The sequence below is a fragment of the Macaca mulatta genome, chromosome 2 (assembly GCF_049350105.2).
Source record: "Macaca mulatta isolate MMU2019108-1 chromosome 2, T2T-MMU8v2.0, whole genome shotgun sequence".
Lineage (NCBI taxonomy): Eukaryota > Metazoa > Chordata > Mammalia > Primates > Cercopithecidae > Macaca > Macaca mulatta.
Window position 1 is genome coordinate 84,850,761 of NC_133407.1, and position 23,625 is coordinate 84,874,385.

The 23,625-nt window shown below is 36.8% G+C and overlaps 1 protein-coding gene across 1 annotated transcript in view; it reads right to left on the reverse strand.

Annotated features, from left to right (window-relative positions):
* Positions 1-23,625, reverse strand: part of SPATA16 (spermatogenesis associated 16) — a 269,610-nt gene that overhangs the window by 220,072 nt on the left and 25,913 nt on the right. The gene's annotated exons all lie outside the window — the stretch shown is intronic.

A 23,625-nucleotide genomic window follows, 5' to 3' on the forward strand; every position in this document is an offset into this window, starting at 1 on the left:
CCTCCCAAAGTGCTGGGATTACAGGCTTGAGCCACCGCGCCCGGCCTCTTCTTACATTTTTAATTTAAAATGTTTTTAAATGAAATAGTGTTGTTAGAAGATAGTAATTTCTATTTAAAAAATTGTCTTTCTTTGCTAACAAAATATGACAAGCTATGTTGACCCTTATTTTTTAAAAAATGGTACTGATTAATGAAATAAAAATTGTGTGAAGCACAGCTCTAGACTCGGTCAGATGTCGTGTACTGTCACAGTACATTGTTCTTCCTTTACTGGAGCATGTTTACACATTTTATTTCCTTTGCATTCTCATTTCTGAACTATAGTCTTCTGGAAAGGAGAGAACATGTCTGCTTTGGATTACATTCCCAGAGTTTAACCCAGTGCTTGGCACAGAACAGACACACAATAAAAAAGTTTTAATGACATTGAGTGAAGAAATAAAAACTTCTAAAAGATTACTATGTATATGATGATACTATAAGGATTAAAATCATATTCATCAAGCAAACACCCCAAGAACTTGTAAAATAAGCCTGCAGAAGTTATGTATTTGAGACAGAAATTGGGCCATCACTTTTGTATATAGAATGCTTCTAAAATTATATTTATACGCCAAAATAGATAGCCTCAAAAGGTATTGATACTGCCACTTCTTATACAATTCCCCTGTAACAAAATTCTTTTAGAGCTCAGTAGTAATAAAAAGACTATTTCTTCTCATGGGTCAGTATTCTTTTAAATGAGTAAATGGGAGCTAGCTAAATAAATTCCATTTCTCTTTTTATCTTAGCTCCTAGTAAGTACAGAATACCACTTTGTGCTTATTTGGAGTGCTATGGAGCACAGAGCAGTCTTTCTGATTTACTTCGTTTTCCTCTTTCCTGTCCAGCTCTCTCTGTTCCTTCTCTATTCAATTCCTTTTTCTTTCTTTCTTTTTTTTTTTTTTGCATTCCTTTAACTCTTATTTTAGTTATGTTTTCTTTGTATAGTAACACACCACAAGTACTTTCTGAAAAATAATTGAAGTGCTATCTGGCTTAATCACTGATGAACCGAAGCACAAATATTTGAATTTTCATAATTGCTGGGTTTGTTCTGCATTCTTTTCTGTATATTTTGTCCAATTTTATCACCATCATCCAAGGGTCACCATCCCACTATATAGTTTTCCTGGTAGCCATATAAATAAATGAATTACAAATATTTAAAGCCAAATTCCCTATTGGACATTATACTGTTTATATAATACTTTAAAGAGGAAAGTAATTTTGAGCCAAATGTGAATTTCAAGCATATAGTTGTGAAGATTCAGTCAATGACCATAACGGATAGATATATATATTTCCCAGCAAGTGTTTGCCAAAATGTACAAGGAGAGATTTCCCTAAGAAATAATACTAGAAAAGTTAGAATCAGGGCAGGTCTAGTCAAAAGATATTTTAAAGGGTTTTGGATTAATCTGTATCTTTATCTTCAGGTATTCATGAAGAATACAAATGCAAAGCACGTAAGCTATTCTATTAGATCATGAATTGATGCAAATAAGGTGTTATGGGATTTTGTTTTTCTTTTACTATAAAATCCTGGTTTCCATGAAGTGAAGGTTGGGAGGGTAATGGAGATGGAAGGAGCTTCTTCCAAAAGATTGTGATGGGTAGGCCATAGGGCTAAGCCCTGGCCATCTCCGGTCAGTCTCAGAGCAGCTCCATTTTATCTTCCTAAATTTATTGAGCTTATATTCAGCACCTGGTTGTAAGCACCTGTTCACATTAGTGTTTGTCCTTTTTATGGCTACTCAGTGATTTGGCTATGTTGATTATAAAATATTTTGAATATCAGTCATGGTTCTATGTAAAATTTTATTTGTAAAGGGCTCTACTACTAAACAGGCATTATTGTATAGTGGTTATAATTACTACATATTTGGAACCAGACATGTTTGGTTCAAGCTCTAGCTTTGCTACTTATTAGTAGGGTGATCTTTAGCAAGTTATCTGGCTTCTTAGAGCCTTAGTTTCCTCATTTGCAAAATGAGGCTAATGGTCAACCTACTTCTTTGGGTTGTTGTGGGAATTGAAGGAGTATGGTAAATAAAGTGCTGGCATAAACTAAACACTTAATGAATGCTAACTTAAGTCCACAAACAAAGAAGCAAAAAACAAAAAAGCAAACCAGAGTTAAAACTATAACTCCAAACATTTGAATAAAAGGGACTTCCAGACAATAATAAAAAAACTATTCATTTTTTGTTGACTATGACAGTCAAGTTTCTTCTATACCTCTTAGAGGTGAAGAATAAATGAAAACAATGTAAATATCTACCTATGTATATGTCAGCTATCTATAAATTTCCATTTTTTATAGTATTACCAGAGATATTCTATACTCAAAGTTCAGCATAGGTTTTCTGATGTCATGGAAGAAATATATCCCTCCTATCAATCATTGCCACCAGTCAGAGAGAATTCCAAGTTGGGTGTCATATTTGACTAAGCCATTATTGACAGTCTTTATATTTTTTGCTATAGAGTAAATACATAGTAGGAGGATTCAAATTATTTTCTTATTTGAAATAAATGGTTTATATCAGAGACAAATTAAAATGTAGCACTTTCAACAAAATTTAACAAGAAAACATTCACCTGGAATTAATAGAACTGTGCTACCACATGCTACTCATATAATGTATCATTAGAGAATATTTTAGTTGAAACCTACCTTATCTAGCTATTAACTTCTATCGTATTTATTTTTCCTCTAAGCATTTTTAAGAGAAATGACATTAGACTTGGTGCATTAGAAACAATATCAAAATCTAAAAGGTTATAATCTCTAGTAATAAACAATTCCTAAATTGCCAAAGGAGCCCTTGTGGATTTTACAATCTCCTTATATAAAAGAAATAATGCTTTTATTTATATAAGAATCTTACTACTAATAAGGAGCTTTCTGATTTTTAGAGACTAAAAATAATTTTTAATAAATGTTATTGCTAAATTACTATACCATTTCTCAAAAATATGAGCATGTGCTTTAGTTTAGAGACAGTTACCTTACACTGTAAGAAATGGGCATTTGGGTCAGCGCTGGCACCATCATAGGATGGTAATCAGGTTCTAATGCAAGTTTGTAACTAAACAGAAATTAAAAGGGGAAGTCATTTTCTACTACTCTACAAAGAATACCAGAATGACATAGGGGAAAACTTACTTGCCCAAAAGAGACTTTTTGAACTTATTTTGAACTTAAAACCACTTAGAAACCCATTAGAAAACTGGGGTGAGATAATAGACATAGAAATGGAAATACACAGAAAAGCAAGTGCAAATGACTCTTAAATGTAGAAAAAGGTACTCAAGTCATAATAAGAGAAATGCAGATTTGTCTTATACTCTGATTGTCTAAACCTATTATTTAGGGAAAGGATAAAAAACATTAGTAATACACTAACAAGTGTAGAATAAAGGAAAGAATAAAGTGGATAAACTGGTGAGAATAAAGGAAAATAGACTTTCTAATACACACCTGATGGGGGTGTAATTTAGCAATATTTTTTGAAATTTCAATATGCAACCTCTTTCATTTGAATTTAGGTAATGTATCCAGCAGATATATCTGTATTCATGCAAAATGACATGTGTACAAGGTGATTTATTGCAATACTATTTCTAGGAGCAAAACACTGGAAACAGCTCAAATGTTTATTAATAGGGAATATGTATCCTTAACATGGCAGAATATTATACAATCATAAAAAGGAAGAAATTTATTATATATCGATATAGAATAACCACTAACACTTATTTTTAAGCAAAAAGAAATCAAGTTTTAGAAAGAATATCATATACAGTAGTCCCTTCTTACCCATGGTTTTGTAGTTTCAGTTACCCATGGTCAACTGCAGTCCAAAAATATTAAGAGGAAAATTCCAGAAATAAACATTTATAAGTTTGAAATTGCACACTAGTCTGTGTAATGAAATCTCATACCATTTTGCCTTATCATTCCTGGCATGTGAATCATCCTTTTGTCTCGCATATCCATGTTCTAGATGCCACCCACACATAGTCACTTAGTAGCCTTCTTGGTTATCAGATTGACTGTCCAAGCATACAGAGCTTGTGTTTAAGTAACCCTTATTTTACTTACTTAATGGCCTCAAAGTGCAAGAGTAGTGATGCTGGCAATTCAGGTATGCCAAAGAGAAGCCATAAAGTACTTCCTTTAAGTCAAAAGGTGGAAGTTCTCAACTTAATAAAGAAAGAAAAAAAATCATATACTGAGGTTGCTGAGATCTATGGTAAGAACAAATCTATCCATAAAATTGTGAATAAGGAAAAGGAAATTTGTATTAGTTTTGCTGTAGCACCTCAAACTGCGAAAGTTATGGCCATAGTTCATGATAAGTGCTTACTTAAAATGAAAAAGGCATTACATTTGTGGGTGGAAGGCATGAACAGAAAATGTGTTCTGACCGATGGCAACATGTTGCGTCAGCAAGCATTGAGTCTGTACAAAGGCTTCAGCAAGGGATTTCCTGAAATGAATGACACCAGGCCATTTACTGCAAGTAAGGGATGGCTACACAAATTCAGGAATGTGTTTGAACTGAAAATTATAAAAATTACTGGAGAAGCTACCTCTGCCGGTGAGGAAGCTGTTGCTCTATTTCCAGCAGAGTTGAAAACGTTTATTAAAGACAAAGGATACCATTCAACGAAGCCAGTCTTCAATTGTGTGAAACCTGGATCTTCCTGAAGAAAATATCCAGTAGAACCTGCATTTGTCAAAGTGCAAAGGAAGCACAAGGGCATAAACCATGGAAGGACAAATTAATGTTGGTACTATGTAGCAATTCTGCAGAGCATATTGCAAAGCCAGGCACAGTGAACAGAGAGAAGAACCCACACACTATTAAAAAATTAAAACAAAAATTATCTGCCCCTCTTCTGGCAAAATAATCAGAAAGTATGGGTGACAGCCATCTTGTTTATGGAATAATTCCACCAATCCTTCATCTCAGAAGTGAAAAAAAAATACTTGGAAAAAGAAGAGTTGGAATTTAAAGCCCTATTAATAATAGACAATGTACCCAACCATCCTGAATCTGTTTGCCACTAAAATGAAAATGTTGAGGCTGTATTTTTAACTCTATATACAACCTCGTTCTTTCAGTCCCTTCACCAGGGCATCATCCAGTTCATCAAGGTCACGTGCACTCACTTGGTACTTTATCTCACTTAATCAGCAATTGATGTAGACTCTAATCTGGACAATGTCATGCTGGAAATCATTCACTATTGCTGGTGCAATAACATTTACCAAAGGTGCAATGAATAAGTTAAAACCAGAAATCATAAATTTCTTCTGGAAGAATGTACAGAGTAAAGCTATGAATGAGTTTAAAGGCCTCTCGGGGATAAATGGGGGTTAGGAAAATCATTTATGCAGCAAGACAAGGTGATAGGGAGAGATTTGCCGACATGCATGATGAAGAAGTGGAAAAGCATATCGAAGGCCATTGATAAGTGTTATAAAATGAAGAATTAGAAGAGCTTATTGAGTCATTTACAGAGAGAAGACTGTGAAGAAGAAGAAACTGAAGTAGAACCAGCAACTTGCACTTACCAAAATATGCCATGGTGCTTCTAATGGCATAGACATTAAAGGAAAAAAATTATGGAACACTATTTTCTGAGAGAATGCAGCATTAAAGTCACCCATATGATCACTAAAGGATTACAACCTCTGCAGCAACACTTTGATGAGTTAAAAAGAGATAATAATGTCAGAATACAATGTTCTTTTAAAAGGATTTGGCAAAAATAAACCAACCAACCAAACAAACAAAAAAACAAAACCTTCAACTATTGAGGATCCCCAATCATCAACACTGTCTGCTTGTGACATCCAACCATTGACATTGTCATGGCTTGATGACTCAGGATCACTTGAAATAGATAATCCTCCTTGTGACATAGCATCAGAAGGTCAATAGTAGTGTAACGATACTTCACAATGCCTAGGTCATTCACCTCAATCTCATCATGCAACATTTTGTTACCTCACATCATCACAAGAAGGATGAGTACAGTACCATAGGATATTTTGAGAGAAAGAGACAGAGAGAGAGAGTGAGAGAGACAGAGAGACAGAGATAGAGATGGAGAGGGAGAGACAGAGAGAGACCATATTCACATAACTTTTGTTACAGCATATTGTTCTAATTGTTAGCTATTGTTGTTAATCTCTTGTTGTGTATAATTTATAAATTAAACTTTATCCTAGGTATGTATGTATAAGAAAAAACATAGTGTATATAGAGTTTGGTACTATCCACAGTTTCAGGAATCCCCTGGGGGTCTTGGAATGTGTCTCCTGAGGATAAAGGTAGACTACTGTACTATTACATTGTTTATATTTATTAACTTAAAAGATGAACAACAGTTGCCCATTTGAGGAAATTTTGTGGTTAGAGAATAGGGATAGAAAGGAGCCATTACTCTATACTATTTTCTGCCTTGAATTTTGAACTGTGTAAATATATTACCTATTCAAAAAATGAAAGAGTAATTTAAAATGGATGAAACAAAAGCAACAAGTGGCACAGTACATCTCCTTGTGATACTCATGTTGTGTGGGAGTGAGTTGATGATTTACTCGAGAATTCCACTGGGCTTGTTCCTGTCATCAGAATGCACTTATGGAGAGGTCAAAATTCCATCATAGGCACCTACACTCCTCTCTAGCTTCAGCTAAGCCTCTGGGATTCATTTTCATCTTTTCATATTTCTCCTTTCACAGCCTAAATTAACAAGTGGCAGTGGGCAGCAACTGTGTGATTCCTTAAATGGATGTCCCCACATAGAAGTTGGTGTTCTCTGAATGCTTCTTTGAAGAACTGTGCCTAAATTAATCAGCCCACAAACAGCAGTCTGGGACCTGTTTTAGAATGCACTCCCAGTGCTCATGCCACTAAAGCTGAGAGAAATATACAATAACTCAGTTTTAAAGTATCTGTGAGGATACCTCTCTATGGGAGCCAGAAATGCTGAGCAGGCCGCTTAATGTCAGCAGTGGTCTCCTGTTGCCTCAAGTATTACAGCACGATATTGCACTGACTTCTTTTGCTTAAGTGGATACTTGATTGCTGTTTTCATAACCCAAATAAGTAATAGGATATTCAGTTCATATATAATTTGAGGCTAGTATTAGGGCTGAGCTACTTTAAACCAACTTGGGTATATTTTTTTGGTCAATTAATGAATGAAGTTTTAAAGTTATAATATAATTGAAATAAAAACAAAAGAACCAGCTGGTGTAAAGCTACCAGCTTTCAACATTGACACACTATAAAGGCATCAGAAAGTGTGAATATGGTTTCATTAGTTTTCACTTTTCATCGTTCTGCTTGGTATTTTAAAATATTTATTTGTGTGTTTAAAACTGTACATGTCAACAAATAATTATAATCCTTATCTCAAAGGCAGTTCTAGGAAACATCCAAAATAGAGTGCATTAAAAGCACAGATCACATAAACAGCACACACACACACACACACACACACACAGAGTAAATTCTTGTTTATCAATTTTTAAAATTAATTTTAAAAACACAAGGTAAATAAAGGTAGCTACTCCATTAAAAATATGTGCTTACCACTATATGTACTGGTATGTTTCCTCTGAAGTAGTCATAAACAATTATTTAGTAATGTTTCAAATGTCAAAAACAAGAGAAAAATTCAATAAATATAAATGAACATGTCAAAATATACAAACAACTTTGCTGACTAACTTTAAAGGTGTATTATCAAAGCAATTTATCTTCATAGCAGTTTACATAATTCTAATAAACCTTACAGGTTTTCTATTAGTGCTGTATGAACATAGGAAAAAATGATACAAGAGAGGTACAAGTAACTAAAGGAAGAAAATTACCCTTACACTTTACTGGGCATGAAAGACTCCTTTCTTTTTTTTCCTTCGGGCTAGGGCTTACTGAGCTTTGAAGAAGACTTTCAGTGCAAGTGGATTACATATTGACCTCACTTGGCCTAGACCATTGGCCAATTGGAATTGCAGCGGGGATAATACTTGCTGCCCCAAGCATGTTTCACCCCCTCTTTGAATGAGACACTCCAAAAGCCTCATTCCAATTTTGCTGGAAATCTCTCCTCTCACTGTTGCTCACTGTCATGTACAGGGCAATGTAAACAAATTACTCCATACCCTAATCAGAAGGTTGAGTATTCTCTCTACTTTCTTCATCTTAAGCTGGGTTCTCAAAGGAACCCACATCCCCTACAGTCTCTGTCACATGGAGGTTTTTGTCTTTCCTGTCACTTAGTACAACATTGCAGAACACTATGTCATCTAGATATTCTACTGTCGTTAACCCTGTCACCTACAAGACTTCCAATTATTTTCCCTCATTTACTAAGACTTGACACCTGGATTATGGTCATCTTTGCTCTTCGTCCTGACATCATCTGAGTGAGTTCAGATATCTGGCTGTGAATGAATCTTCTAACATACTGGCCTTTCACAATTTTATCTCCTCAACTCCTCTCTAGCTTAGCAACTCAATCTCATGAAATTGCTAAACCTCTCAAAACCTATACTCTAGATCCCAGAGTACTACTCCTGGACCAAACCTCCAAGCCTTTCATTTCTTTCACTCCCATATCCTCCAACACCTTTCCTTTCATCTTCAGTCCCTGAGCCACTATGCATTCTCTTCACTGGACATCTTTCTTCTGTCCTCTCCTACCCAGCTCAGACCCACAGTCCACCATTGTAACCACCCTCTCATCATTAATCACAATTAATGGTTCTCCTTTCTCATTCTTTTCATCAAAACCTCAAGTCTGAGTCAATCAAAACTTTTGGATTCTCAGAGACACATTAGACAAAATCATATAACTGCAGTTTATTGTCAGGTAGATTCATGATCCCTTTCCTTAGAGAGGTCCTGAACCCTTCCCCTTATTCCTACTCACCTCCTATATAATTTCTCTCTATAGTCTGTCTAATCTAGGGTTTCAAGTCTCAAATTATTCAATCGCTTTCAATTCAATTAAAACACATTTAAGTTAAGAATTTTCTCAACTTATCTTCTACCCAAAGAACTCTTCCTATCTCAATGGAACAGGTGCTTACATGTTCAAATATTATTGTGTTAGGTCATTCTTGCACTGTTTTAAAGAAATACCTGAGGATGGGTAATTTATAAAGAAAAGAGGTATAATTGGCTTATGGTTCCACAGGCTTTACAGGGAGCATGATGCTGGTATCTGCTTCTGGTGAGTCCTCAGGGAGCTCTTATTTATGGTAGAAGGCTAAGCAGGAGCAGGTATGTCACATGGCAAGAGCCAGAGCAATTGGTGGGGGAAAGAGGGATGGGGGAAGGTGCCACAAACTTTTAAACAATGAGATCTCATGAGAACTCACTCACTATTGTAAGGACAGCACCAATCCTTGAGGGATCCACTTCCAAGACCCAAACACCTCCCTCCAGGCTCCACTTCCAACTTTAGAGATTACATGTCAACATGAGATTTGGAGGAGACAGCCAGATTGTACCACTCCACTCCTGCCCCACAAATCTTATGTCCTTATCACATTAAAAAAACATAATAATGTCTTCCCAATAATCCCTCAAAGTCTTAACCCATTTCAGAATTAAGTTAGAAGTCCCAAGTCCCAAGTCAGGAGTCCAAAATCTCATTTGGGAGTGAGTTCCTTCCAACTATGAGCCTGTAAAATAAAAACAAGTTATTTATGCCCAAGATACAATGGAGGTAAAGACATTGGGTACATGTCCCAAATAAAAGGGAGGAATCAGCCAGAAGAAAAGGGCTACAGGTCCCATGCATATCTGAAACCCAGAAGGAAGTAACTAAATCTTAAAGCTCTAAAATAATCTCCTTTGCCTCCATGTCCCACAATCATGGCAATCCCAATACAAGCGGTGGGCTCCCAAGGCCTTAGGAAGCTCCTTTCCTGTGGCTTTGCAGGGTTAAGCCCCTGTGGCTGCTCTCATGGATTACAGTTGAGTGTATGAGGCTTTTCCATGTGCCAGGCACAAGCTGCTGGAGGTGCTATTGTTTTGGGGTCTAGAAGGTGGTGGCCACCTTTCCACAGCTCCACTAGGCAGTGACCCAGTAGGGACTCTGTGTAGGGGGTCCAACCCCACATTTCCCCTCTGCACTGCTGTAGTGGAGCATCTCTGTGGGGGCTCTGTCCCTGCAGCAGACTTCTGCCTGGACACCCAGGCTTTTCCATATATCCTCTGAAATCTGGGCAGAGGCTGCCAAGCTTTCTTCACTCTTGCACTTTGCACACCCACAGGCTTAACACCACATCAAAACCACCAAGGCTTATGGCTCCAAGCCTCTGGAGTGGCAGCCCAAGCTGTACCTGAGGGCTTTTGAGCTTCAGCTGGAGCTCTAATGGCCTGGATGCAGGGAAAAGTGTCCTGAGGCTGTGTGGGGCAATGGGGCACTGGCCCTAGAACACAAAACCATTATTTCCTCCAGGGCCTCAGGGCCTGCGATAGGAGGGGCTGCTACAAAGATCTCTGATAAGTTTTTGAGGCCTTTCCCCCATTATCTTGGCTACCGGCACCTAGCTACATTTTAGTCATGCAAATCTTTCTAACAAGTGGTTGCTCTGCAGCCTGCTTGAATTCCTTTCCTGACAATGCTTTTTCTTTCTCTGCTACTTGGCCAAGCTGCAAATGTTTCACTTTTATACTCTGCTTCCCTTCTAAATATAGAGTGCAACTTTAAGTCATTTCTCTGCTCCTGCATCTGACTACAGGCTGTTAGAAGCAGCCAGGCCAAGTCTTGAATGCTTTGCTGCTTAAAAATTTCTTCTGCTAGATCCCCTAGGTCATCACTCTTAAGTTTAAACTTCCACAGATATGTAGCTAAGTTCTTTGCTAAGGCATAACAAGGGTGACCTTTGCACCAATTCCCAAAAAAGTTCCTTATTTCCATCTGAGACTTCATCAGCCTGGCCTTCACTGTCCATATCACTATTAACATTTTGGTTACAATTATTTAACCTGGTTCTAAGAAGTTCCAAAGTTTCCCTCATCTTCCTTTCTTCTTCTGAGCCCTCCCAAACTCTTTGAACCTCTGCTTATTACCCAGTTCCAAAGTTGCTACCACAATTTCAGGTATCTTTATAGCAGTGCCTGACTCCTCAGTACCAATTTCTATGTTAGGCAATTCTTGCATTGCCATAAAGAAATACATGAGCTTGGGTAATTTATAAAGAAAAGAGATTTAGTTGGCTTACAGTTCTACAGGATTTATAGGAAATATGGTGCTGGCATCTACTTCTGGTGAGGTCTCAGGTTGCTTTTAATCATGATAGAAAGTGAAGCAGGAACAGACACATCACATGGTGAGAGCAGGAGCAAGTTGGGGGAGGTGCCACAAATTTTTAAATAACCAGATCTCTTGAGAAATCACTATCTTGAGGACAACAGCAAGCCATGACCCAAACACCTCCCACCAGTTCCCAACTCCAGCATTGAGGATTACATCTCTGCATGAGATTTGGAGGGGACATCCAAACTATATCACTAATCTTTCCATCTGTCTCCAGACCTTCATCCTTTTAAACATCCTTAGAGATTTTACCCTTTCAATCATATTTTCACTGACTTATTCCCTCTCTCTATGGGCCCTTTTAATATAATAACGGCCAGTGGTCATATTCTGAAAGAATTTGAAAATCAGCCCATCATTTTGCATTTCTCTTGGCTACTGTCCCATTTCTACTTTTCCTTTTCAAGCAATTCTATAGATCGTGCTATCCACTTCTTTTTCCAAACTTAATTTTGTTCTGGAAGTTGGCTTTGTTCAGAAAGGCTGTGCCCTACAAGACCAGTTTTCCCTGGATTACAAACAATAAAGTCAGCTTTTAATTTCAGATGGTGGTCTATTCTTTTAACATGAGTCTTTTAAACTACATCATATGCTCCACTATATAATGAGTGCAAAGACTAATTGTGCCAATGCATAAAATTTTGCAGTAAAAATTATGCTTGCTAAGTTTTAGTTGACATCTTGAACACATAGTTAACATAGTTAGTCCAACTTTTCAGGTCAAAACTATTTCATCCCTGGGCTTCTTAAACTAGAGGGTGTTCAGACCCATTCTTGAGAAAGGAGGCTTCCTGGTTGGGTTGCAGTGATAACCATTAAAATTGTTCTCTCCAAAGACCCTTGACAGCCAAACAGGTTATTCTTTACCCTTAATGCTACTTTTAGAAACTCTGTAACTAGCAATTTCCTCAAAACCTTGAGTCCACGAGGAGTAACGTATTACAGTTTTCTCTCAATTAATTTCTTAATCTCAGAGATAGTCCTTTCTGCATTATTCACATTTCTCCAAAATTCTTTCCTTATCCTTATTTTCCTTTTACAGTTCAGGTGGCTTCAGGTACTGGTGACTCCTCAATGCCTGTCTTTGATCATGAACTTTCCCCTGTGCTTCCTGCATGTTTCTAGCCAACAAATGTGCTGCTCCAACTGGGCTTGCCAGCAGACTTCACATGCAATATATCCAAAGTTACACTCACTAACTCTGCAAATTTTCCTCCCTCCCTCCCTCCCTCCCTCCCTCTGTCCTTCCCTCCCTCCCTCCCTCCCTCCCTTCCTTCCTTCTTTCCTTTTTCTCTCTCTTTTCCTCTCTATTTATATTTCTATTTATAGATACATAGAGATATATCTGGATATGTAACAAAGTTTTTACAAAGTAAAACTTATCTTCCAATGTTCAATGAACTCTGATATTTTTTATTGTATTGAATTTTTATTCTATTCCATTCCTTTCTATGATTTCAATTAAACATAATGCTGATTGCAATCCATTAAATTGATTTTACAACCCAGCAATGGGTAATAACTCAGAGACTGAATACTATATTTTCTCTAATTATACACTGGAGTGATAAAGCAAAATTAAAAATTAGACTTCATCATTTCCCCATGTTGATCCTTTCTGAAGGCGTTTTGTTGCCTGCTGTATAAAATCTCAGAAGGCATGTATGGCCCCTGACAATCTGCCAGCTTTTTCAGCTTTATTTCTCCCTATTCATTCTTCCCTGCATTTACTACCCTAGCAACACCCAACTCCTTCCTATTTTACCCTTGATGTTTTCTCTTTATATTCTCTCATACTTTTACCCCTCTAGTTGTTTTCCCCTAAAATCAAGACTTGGATTATGGCAAATAAAATGTCTACTATAAGCAGAATATTTTAGATGCAATTAAAGAATAAATAAAGAGCTATGATTGTGGGGTTGAAATCCTATGCTTCCCTGTAGCTCCTGTAGTAACCAGCACAATGTTGCTAAAGTAGTAACTACTCAATAATATTTTTTATGTCCTTTGCTGATTCCCAATGGATCCATTTGTTATAACTTTCCTGTCCAAGAACTCACCTTTTGCCTTCAACATCAATTCCAATGTCCTCTTCCTGGTTTGGATCCTCCAGAATCTCTATCTATCCACCCTTATTTTATAATAATGTCTTTCTCTGGCTTGCTCATCACTTTGCTGCCCTTCTGTTTTATCCTTCTTTCATCAAGTTCGCCATCCTTCTAGTAATGTTTCACACATCATACTCATCTTCCTTCCCCTCTCCCTCCCCACTTTTCCATTTAGCTATTTCTGTTTTGAAGTTCGCTCCAAAATCCTATCTTTTCCATTGGTACTTCATGTATTTTAATCTAGGTATCTTTAATGGGGATAATAAGAGTTTCCAACCCACTGGTTGGTTGTGAGAATTAGATAGATTAATATAGATAAAGTGCCTGCCACACAGTTGTGTTCATATGTATATATCATAGACTCCAATGAATTTTCTCATCCTAAGCCTTTGTTCTATACAGCCATTGCCCATCACTGAACACTTAATAGATTTCTAATTATCTTGCCATTATAAGACTTCTTTCTAAAACCTGACTCAAATTCCTTGAAAACCGAAGCCCTATCACATCACATCCTCTTACCCCAAAGTCACTCTTATAGTGACATTCTAGTGACTTAATAATCTGTGGTTGATTTATTGGTGTAATTTGCTCTGCAAAATCAATGATCATTTATTCATAGATGAATATCATCACTATCATCATCATCATCCACCCAAACACTCTAGAAGATATTTATTTATAGATATGAAATATATTTTAGTAGTGGCATTCAAGTATATATGAATCCAATGTTCTAGGTATTCATAACAATTCCTACAAAACAAGGGAACCACACTGAGTGCATTGAAAATCTGTCTCTGTCTCTCTCTCTCTCTCTTTTTTTTTTTTCACTCCCTAAGTAGTTACTTCCTATTCTCTGATAGAAACAGAATCATCTCTCAGGCAGAAACAAAGTCCTCTCTATTTTGGTGAATGTCAAATGAGGCAAAAGAAGAGTTACATAATTTAGTAGAAATTGAAACTAAATTTTCCTTTAATATTTTTCTAGATAATCTGAATTGAAAAAGCAATTGCAACTTTACTCTGCATTACATTTTTGTGAACACATTAAAGTGGATCTCATCTACTCACTATTCCAGAGTCTGTTTATGAAGTTGTATGTGTATGAAGGCTGGAATGGAGTACATAACAGAGGAAAGAGGGAATTGCTGTTTTTAAGTCTATTTGGTTTCAGTAGACTGATAACACATTTGGAAAGTTGGATAGTGAAAGAAATGTTTCTCAACATGATCCAATACTTAAGTCAGAATCATCTGACTTAAATTTTTCTGGGTGTCAGCCCCAAACAGTCATCAAATTGATTACAATTTAGGGTTGTGTAAGACTTCATCACAATTGGTTAGGTTTTGATTCAGAGGAATAACAGAGTTAACTATATTTAAAAATTTCATTAACATTTACTGTCATTTGAATCAAACAAATAATGGCCACCTGTAAACTATGTAAATAATCCTACTGATGAAAAAGATCTTGAAAAAGATCTTTCTCAGCTTCCTATGGATTAATTGTCCATTTTTTTTTTGGTGAAGTTTTCACTTATGGGATGAACTTAAAGTTTCAGAGACACATACTAACTAGCCATTGGCCCAAGTTCAGTATCAATTTATTTTTTAGTATTAATAGAAAAGTAGTCATTAAGTTAATTTGCTTTTTAAATGAATATGATATTATTTTCAGTATAAATTTTCAGAGTAAATTTTCATGACAATTTAAACTTTTATGTAATATTTTTAAATAGCTTTGTATGTTTATTTATTAATTCTCTTTCAAAAGTTACATGTGTGTTAAAACCTATTGTGATTTTTAAAAGAGAAGGAAGTGATGAGTATTTTCAATGCTAGTGGTTCTCCATGTTAAGCTGCTCCATAGTCAACCTGGGATTGTAAAAATACCAATGTGCCAAGAGTGATCATTGCCTGGACCCCAGATAATTGTATTGGACTCTCTGAGAGTGGATTTGGGCATCTGTGTACATCTAACAGCTCCCCAGGTGATTGTAATTATACAGTCATGTGCTGCATAATGATGTTTTGGTCAGTGACAGACCATATATATGACAGTAGTCTCATCAGATTATAATGGAGCAGCCCTATACAGGTGTACCGTTTTTTATTTTTCACACCGTATTTTCACTATATCTTTTCTATGATTATATACACAAATACTATTGTGTTACAATTGCCTACAACACTCAGTACAATAACATGCTTTGTAGCCTAGAAGCAGTAGGCTTTACCATATAGCTTAGGTGTGTAGTTGACTATGCCATCTAGGCTAGTGTAAGTGCAATCTATTATGTTTGCACAATGACAAAATTGCCTAATGGCACATTTCTCAGAATGTATCTCTATTGTTAAGCTACGCATAACTGTATTAACAACCTACAATGTTCATAATCTTTTTTTTTATGGGATGTGATTCTCCTTTCATTTGTAAAGTGATACAAATTATAATGTAGGTTTATTTATTGAAAATTCTCCTACTAACCCCCTCTTCCATACTCTACCACCATCTAAGTTATGGGAAAACTCTCTTCTCCCCGAGATGGTCAATGCCTACCTCCCGACTCTCATTTGGCCCCCTCTTCCACTCTTCCTGTCCTTTTGATTCTCTCCAAATCCCTCGTCACAACTTCTCCCATGTTATGCGTGCTGCATACAAATAGGAATTGTGGCTGTGTCAATGGCTGCTTTTGTGTGGGAAAGGGAGGGGCTTAGCATGAGTCAGATGAGTCAGAGGGTGGGTGTGCAGCACAGCCAGGACCATGTGGATAAAAAGCCTCGATAGTAATGAACAGTGGCCCATTAAATTGAGTAATTGCCTCAGATATATCTCCTATTTCTCATCCCTTTTAAGTAATACTAAGCCTGAAAAATATTTTGCTCCTTTAACCAATAATCAACTCTCCTCTATGTATCTTAAATCTTCTAATTTGTTTTTTATTCCACCGGGGTTGGGATGATAACCATTGAAGGTAAATAAATTACACTAAAATATGTTGGATATCTTTCTAAATGTCCACTTAAAGATCACATTTCAGAAAAAATTTTTAAATATAAACACTAACACACTGAACTACAAATAAAAATACATAACCCTAAAATGTAAATGAAGTATTGGAATTCAGGCAAGCAAGACCCAATTCCTTGTCTCTACACTTTGAATCCTTGAGGGCAGAAACTGTATTTTATTTATATTTGCATTTCCAACATCTAGCATTATGCCAGGTTAAAATAGCTGGTAACTGCTAGTGGTATTAACATACATTTTTCTTATAATGGCAAATTCTAATTTTCTAGAGATTTGTACTTTAATCAGTGTTTAATTATTATAAGGTAAAGCTAAACACATTAATTATACAAATGTATGTAATAATAATTTTATCTTAGTTTTGAGGTGAAAGGGGAAATTCATTTCTTATTTTCCTCCCATGTATATTTGCTATATTTGCTAACATTTTCCAATTTTTTTTTAATCATTAAATACTTACTTGTTATGGTGTCCCTGTACGGAACAAAGATGACATCAATCAAGTTAAAATCTGAAATTTCTAATCTTGAACATGAAGAGTTCACAGTCAGTTTATACTTGACAACTAAGAAACAATGGGCTATCTCTAGAATAACAATTTGTGCATTTAAGCGAAGGCTTATATTTGTGCGAGAGGCAGTTGATAGTACAACATAGTGTTTGGTTTAGATCACTGCTTCTCAAGGGAAAATAAAGTAGAACACGATGCATTACTTTGTCCCTTGCTTTGGTTAAATTTCAAATATAATTAAGAGAAGACTAGAAATTATTAATATTAATCAAAGGGTTTGGGCTATGGATGTTAAAAAATGTTGGTAAACACATAGTTGGGCAAAATCCTTTGGAATGTTAAGCTTTAAATTAAACACATACCACACAGGGAAATGAGGGACTTGAGAAGTACAGCGACAACTTGTACATGAATTTAGATTTCATTATGTTTTTCAATAAATAATTCCTGATATTCTATGTGAAAGTACCTTATTATCTATCATTTCTACTTAATGGCATTCTAAGCGGCTAAGAAAGTTGCTCAAAGTCACACAGCATCAACACAGTGTCAAACACAGATAATCTGACTCCAAATTCAGTGCCCTGTTCATGACAGCTCCGGACCCCTGCAGCCACTTAGGAGTATGTGTGCTAGTGCTTACTGCTAATTTACTAGAGGGGCAATGGCAGTCACTTGAGAACCTACTAGTGGTTTGGTATAAATCCTTCTCAGAGTTGTCCCTGGACCAGCACTATGAACATCATTTGGGAACTTATTTGAAATGAGGCATCTGGTGTCCCGCTACAAACATAATGCATCTGAATCTGCATTTTCAACAAGATTACTGTACATTTTTTAATGCACATTACAGTATGAAAAGCAGTAGTGTAAAGAAGTCCAGATGTGAAATCAGGGGACCTGAATTCCATCTCAGCCCTGCCACAGACTAGCCATGGCACTTTAAGTAAGTTGTTTAATTTTTTTAGAGCATCAGTTTTTCTGTAAAATGGGATGATAACATCCATCTTAGAGAGGGGTTATTACAATGATTGTATGAGTAAAAATGCCTGGAATGTGAAACCCTGTCTCTACTAAAAATACAAAAATTAGCCAGGTGTGGTGGCATGCACCTGTAATCCCAGCTACTCAGGAGGCTGAGGCAGGAGAATCGCTTGAACCTGGGAGGCAGAGCTTGCAGTGAGCCGAGATTACACCACTGCACTCTAGCCTGGGTGACAGAGCAAGACTCCATCTTAAAACAAACAACAACAACAACAGCAACAACAAAATGCCTGGAACCCAACAGGAGTTTAAGAAATGCATGCTGAATTCATATGCAAATCCACAGATTATAATGAGACAGCTTAGGCACTCAGAGAATTCAGTGAACCCCTAAATTTCTGATTATGTTGTACCAGAGAAATACCTGTGCTAGAATTTATTTAAATTAAGCTTTCTAAGATATCCAGATTTTTGTGCTCTAGAGAGTTGCTACAGTTATTCTCAGCAGAGCAATTACAGGTGAGGCCGCCCTGTAATGAGATATCTTTTCTACTTCATTAAATAAACTCCCTTGAATGGGCTCCGAAATGGACCTGTCTTGAACCAAATTCCATTATCTTGGAAGTAATCTCATAAGAAGGGCCCGGTGCGGGTTCAATCATGTTGGATACCTAACATTTACCATAAAGAATGTGTTCTAGAACAGTGATTCCCAAAAGCTTGTTCTCAGACCAATGCTTTACCGATCCAAGGGAAAATAAAAAATAAAGACAACATAGCTTTTCATAAAATTAAAATATAACTATTTTTAAAATATCCTTCATTTTGAGAGTATGACCTTTCTGTTTCTTTTTATCTTTCCTTCTAACTTTTATGGGTAAAACTGCTCCATATTTTATGATTCAATGGTGGTAATAGATGGTAATTTTTGTAATGTTCTTGTACAACACAAATGCAATGTCAACCCACTCTCCCCCTACACACACTTAAAACATTTTTTATGGATCCTTGAAATGCAAAAATTCTGAACTATTGTTATAGAAACACCTGCTTAAGAGGAAATTATTTTCTATAAAATCAATGTTGGACATACAACATTTTAAATTATACAATGTAGGGACCAAGCTACAAAGCGTTAATTGGAGGGCAAATCTGTTCTGTGTAGGCATATCAGAGAGTGTAGTGCTCCTCAAACTGCAATGTGCATAAGGACCATCTGGAATTTGTTAAAATACAGATTCTGATTCTGCAGGTCTGGCAAGGTCTGGAATTTTGTATTTCCAACCAGCTCACACTTAGAGTAGCAAAGGCACACTGGTGAGCCCTGAAGCCAGATAACCGGATCCTGACTCCACCTCCTCTAGTTTTTGACCCTTGAGCAAGTTACTTAACCTGTCCACCCTTGGTTTTCTCATTAGTAACACAATAATACCAGTACTATCTCACTGGCTTGTTGTGAGAATAAAATGGAATAATGAATGTAAATAATCCCAGAATGTAAAATATAGTACCTGACACATATAAAGAGCTCCATAAATATGAGTTATTACTTTAACTTCACAGACCAGTGACTGGAGCGCCAAGATATTAAAAAAAGATTAGCACCTCAAGGGTCTGCTGCATGATGAAATCAGAGGAATTGAAAGTTCTGGTTGGTAATGGATGGGTCTTGCTCTGTCTTCTTTGATGGGTTGAGTAGGATTGTTTGAAGCTATGAATCTTAAAGGATACATATAGATTTGTTCTAATTCAGAAGGTGGAAGCCTCTTAATTATTAGGATCCTATGATTAAGATTGAAATGGTGGTATTGTCTAAGTTGCATGCTCGGAAGTTAGAAAAACCTTTGATAATTTCTTTGAGTGTTGTTCCAATAAGTGACAAAAAATATGATTACTACATCTTCTGTCCTTTCTGTATTCCTAATTTATTAATCTCTGCCTACTTTTTGTTGACAGCCAAGCAATTTATTACATAGTAGTATGTATTACTTAATATGCAAATACAACTATATGAGGCAGTCATTTTTTTTTTAAATAGAATCCCTACCATTGTTGTAGTGGGGAAATTTGTATAGCTGTCTTTTAAAAATTGCAGGGAATAGTATCTAGGCATGACAATATAAAGTAATATGAATTTGTATTTTTATCTTCAGCTTACACCTTTTGCCCTTATTGGTTTAGCTTCTGGTGTGAATACAAACGTAAGAGCATATGATGACTGTTTTTAAGAAAACTTGAGAAAGATTGATGAGGTGGTCATAGAGCTAAGCACCAATTTTACCCATATAACGGATTCACCTTTATACAGTAAAAAGAAAGCATGCAAAAATAAGTTATTTCATTAAGCATGTTTACATAAATGCCTGCTACGTTACAAAATCCTAAAAGACTAAAGTTGACTGTTTTTGGAAGTTAAACTGTTGTCTTCTGACTCATTGCATACCCTTTGACCTTAATCATTATAAAATGTTTTCATAAATATAGCTATCTAGTGACTATGTTATGAAAATAAAAGGAGTTAGTACTTTGTCAAGAACACAAAGGAAATTAACACATAAACAGAACATTCTAATGGGTTTATTAGACGCATTGGAAGTTATTATGTCACTTAATAAATATTTAAATGCCCCCAGGGCCTTCGCTCAGTTCTTACTTTTCTGTTTCTTTTTTGTGGCCTCACCTTTAATCATAGCCAGTCCTCTACATGCTCTTACAGCTGACTTCACACCACATGTTTGGCAACCATTCTAAATGTCTCTGCTGGGCACTGTGGTTCACGCCTGTAATCCCAGCGCTTTGGGAGGCGAGGCGGATGGATCACCTGATGTCAGGAGTACAAGACCAGCCTGGTCAACATGGTGAAACCCTGTCTCTACTAAAAATACAAAAATTAGCCGGGCATGGTGGTGGGCGCCTGTAATCCCAGCTGCTCGGGAGGCTGAGGCAGGAGAATTGCTTGAACGTGGAAGTCGGAGGTTGCAGTGAGCTGAGATCACGCTACTGCACTCCAGCCTGGGCCACATAAAAAAAAAAAAAAAGTCTCATAACACTTCCCTTGTAGCAAGCCTTCTATGGGAGAGATGCTGCTTATCCTTCAATACCTATTTTCTCCTTCTTTCTCAGTAGTAGAACTTCTGAATGTTAGCGCCATCTGGAATAAAGACTGTATTTATTTCTCAGCCTCCCTTGCAGGTAGGTATGTGTGGCCACATGACTAAATTTTGGTTAACGGGAAAAAAATGAAAATGGTGTGCTCGTGGAGACACTGTGTGCCTCTGTCTTTCCTTTTTCTCATGTTTGGCTGGCTAGAATGTGTATTTGATGATACCAGCAGGAACGGTTATTTTGGATCATGAAGTCAAGGCCACTTCTTAGGAAAGGAGATATAACCTGGCACCCTGACCATCATATCATACCAGCCTTTGACTACCCACTTTTATATATGAGAGAAATAAATTTCTACCTTCCCTCAGACACTTATTTTGCAGCCAAACCTAACCTTAATGTATCCACACTTGCTGCTACATCTATCAAGTGTGATCATTATCATTATGCCTTGGCCTCTATCGTCCATCCTACCTTATTCAAAGCCATTTTAGGGCTTAAGGAAAAGGGAGAGATGCCTTAAATGAAATGTGAGAGCACTCACATTTAATAAGGTTAAATTTAGAAGTTAAATTAGGAAAAAAAAAAAAAGAAAGTCTGAAAAGGCTACAAATCTCTTCCATTCCCAGTAGCTTTGTTTTATTGCGACATTCTAGCTAAGATTTCAAAGTTAACTCCCCAGATAATTAGACAAAAGCTAGGCCAGATGTCTAAGCTAAGTTTTGATTTCAAAATAATTATTTTTGTTAATTATCAGTAATTAAGTGTCAGCATCCAAAACTTTCCTTAAAACCCTGGGAGACAGAAAACAGGAGAGAGAAAAAAAGAGGAAGTAGGGAAGGAGACAGAGAGAAACACAAGCATTATACAGTACAATTATACGGGCGGATCATGAGGTCAGGAGATCGAGACCATCCTGGCTAACCCAGTGAAACCCCGTCTCTACTAAAAAATACAAAAAATTAGCCGGGCGTGGTGGCGGGCGCCTGTAGTCCCAGCTACGTGGGAGGCTGAGGCAGGAGAATGGCGTGAACCCGGGAGGCGGAGCTTGCAGTGAGCTGAGATCGGCCACTGCACTCCGCCTGGGCGACAGAGCAAGACTCCGTCTCAAAAAAAATAAAAAAAGAAAAGGATTAAAAAAATCTGATTCAAATTTTATAATTGTGAGCACTGGATTTTATGGAAAACTGGGTATTTTCTTTCATTTAACGCAGATGTCTTTTGCTTTTACCTAGACTTAATTTGAAGCTTTTACAGTAGCTAAGAAAAGATGCCTTTCTTTTTCCTTGCCAAAATGATTATTTTTCTTTATCTATAAAATTTATACCTTTAACCCTCCCTGCACCGGGAAAATAAATTTCAGCTGAAGATGGCTCTGGCAGAACTGCCTGGGGTTCTTCGTAGAGTCTTTCATTAGCATCCTTTTCGTAGATGGAGGCTGCGGAGCTTTAGCGCAAAAGACTGTTCAAAAGAACAGAGGATTCTTTTGGTGGTTTGTGGATAATACGGACTTTTCAGCATTTATTAGGTAGCTTAGAAGTTTACATAGTGCATCACACTTCCCTTATTTGTGTGGATGACCCTTTATGCGAGCAGAAATATTTATAGATGCATCTATTTGTGTGCTACCTAATTACTTCATATCTACTTAGGTCTGCTTTTGTACTTAGAGCCTTTTTAAATATTTAGGGGCACCCTTTGTCTGATGTCACCTATTAATAATTCATTGTAGTTGTAGTCATTTTAACCTGCAACTAACAATGAAAATAATACTTTACTCTTTACATTTCACCACTTTCACGACAACATCTCACATTTGACTCCTGCTCACTCTCATTGCCCATGGTCAATTACTCTTTTCAGCATTTTTCTTTTCTTCTTTTTTTTTTTTTTGTTTTGAGACAGAGTCTTACTCTGTTGCCCAGCCTGGAGTGCAGTGGTGTAACTATAGCTCACTGCACTCTCGAACTCCTGGGCCGAAGAGATCCTTTCAGCCTCCTGAATAGCTAGGAGTACAGATGTGTGCCACTATGCCTAGCTAATTTTTACATTTTGTGGAGACAGGGTCTCACTATGTTACCCAGGCTGGTCCAGAATTTCTGGCCTCAAGTGATCCTTTCACCTTGGCTTCCCAAAGTGCTGGGACTACAGGTGTGAGTCACCATGCCAGGACTTTATGGCATCTTTATTTAAATGTTTAATGGTTTGTCTTCCTCACAGATGGTTAGAGGGAAGGAACCATGTCTTCATTCATTTCTTTTTAAATATCTCCAGTGCCCAGCAGGCATATATAGTATGCATTGACATGTTTTTTGTAAGATAGTTTTGTAAAATAAAATACTACATATGCACTCATCAATATAACAAGACCAATGGTGCATACACTTCGGTCCTTCTATAGGTACAGTATGTCATGAGCTAGTATAATTTTCCTACTACCTATTTTGTGTTTTAGTAGTGATTCTGAAGTTTATTTTAG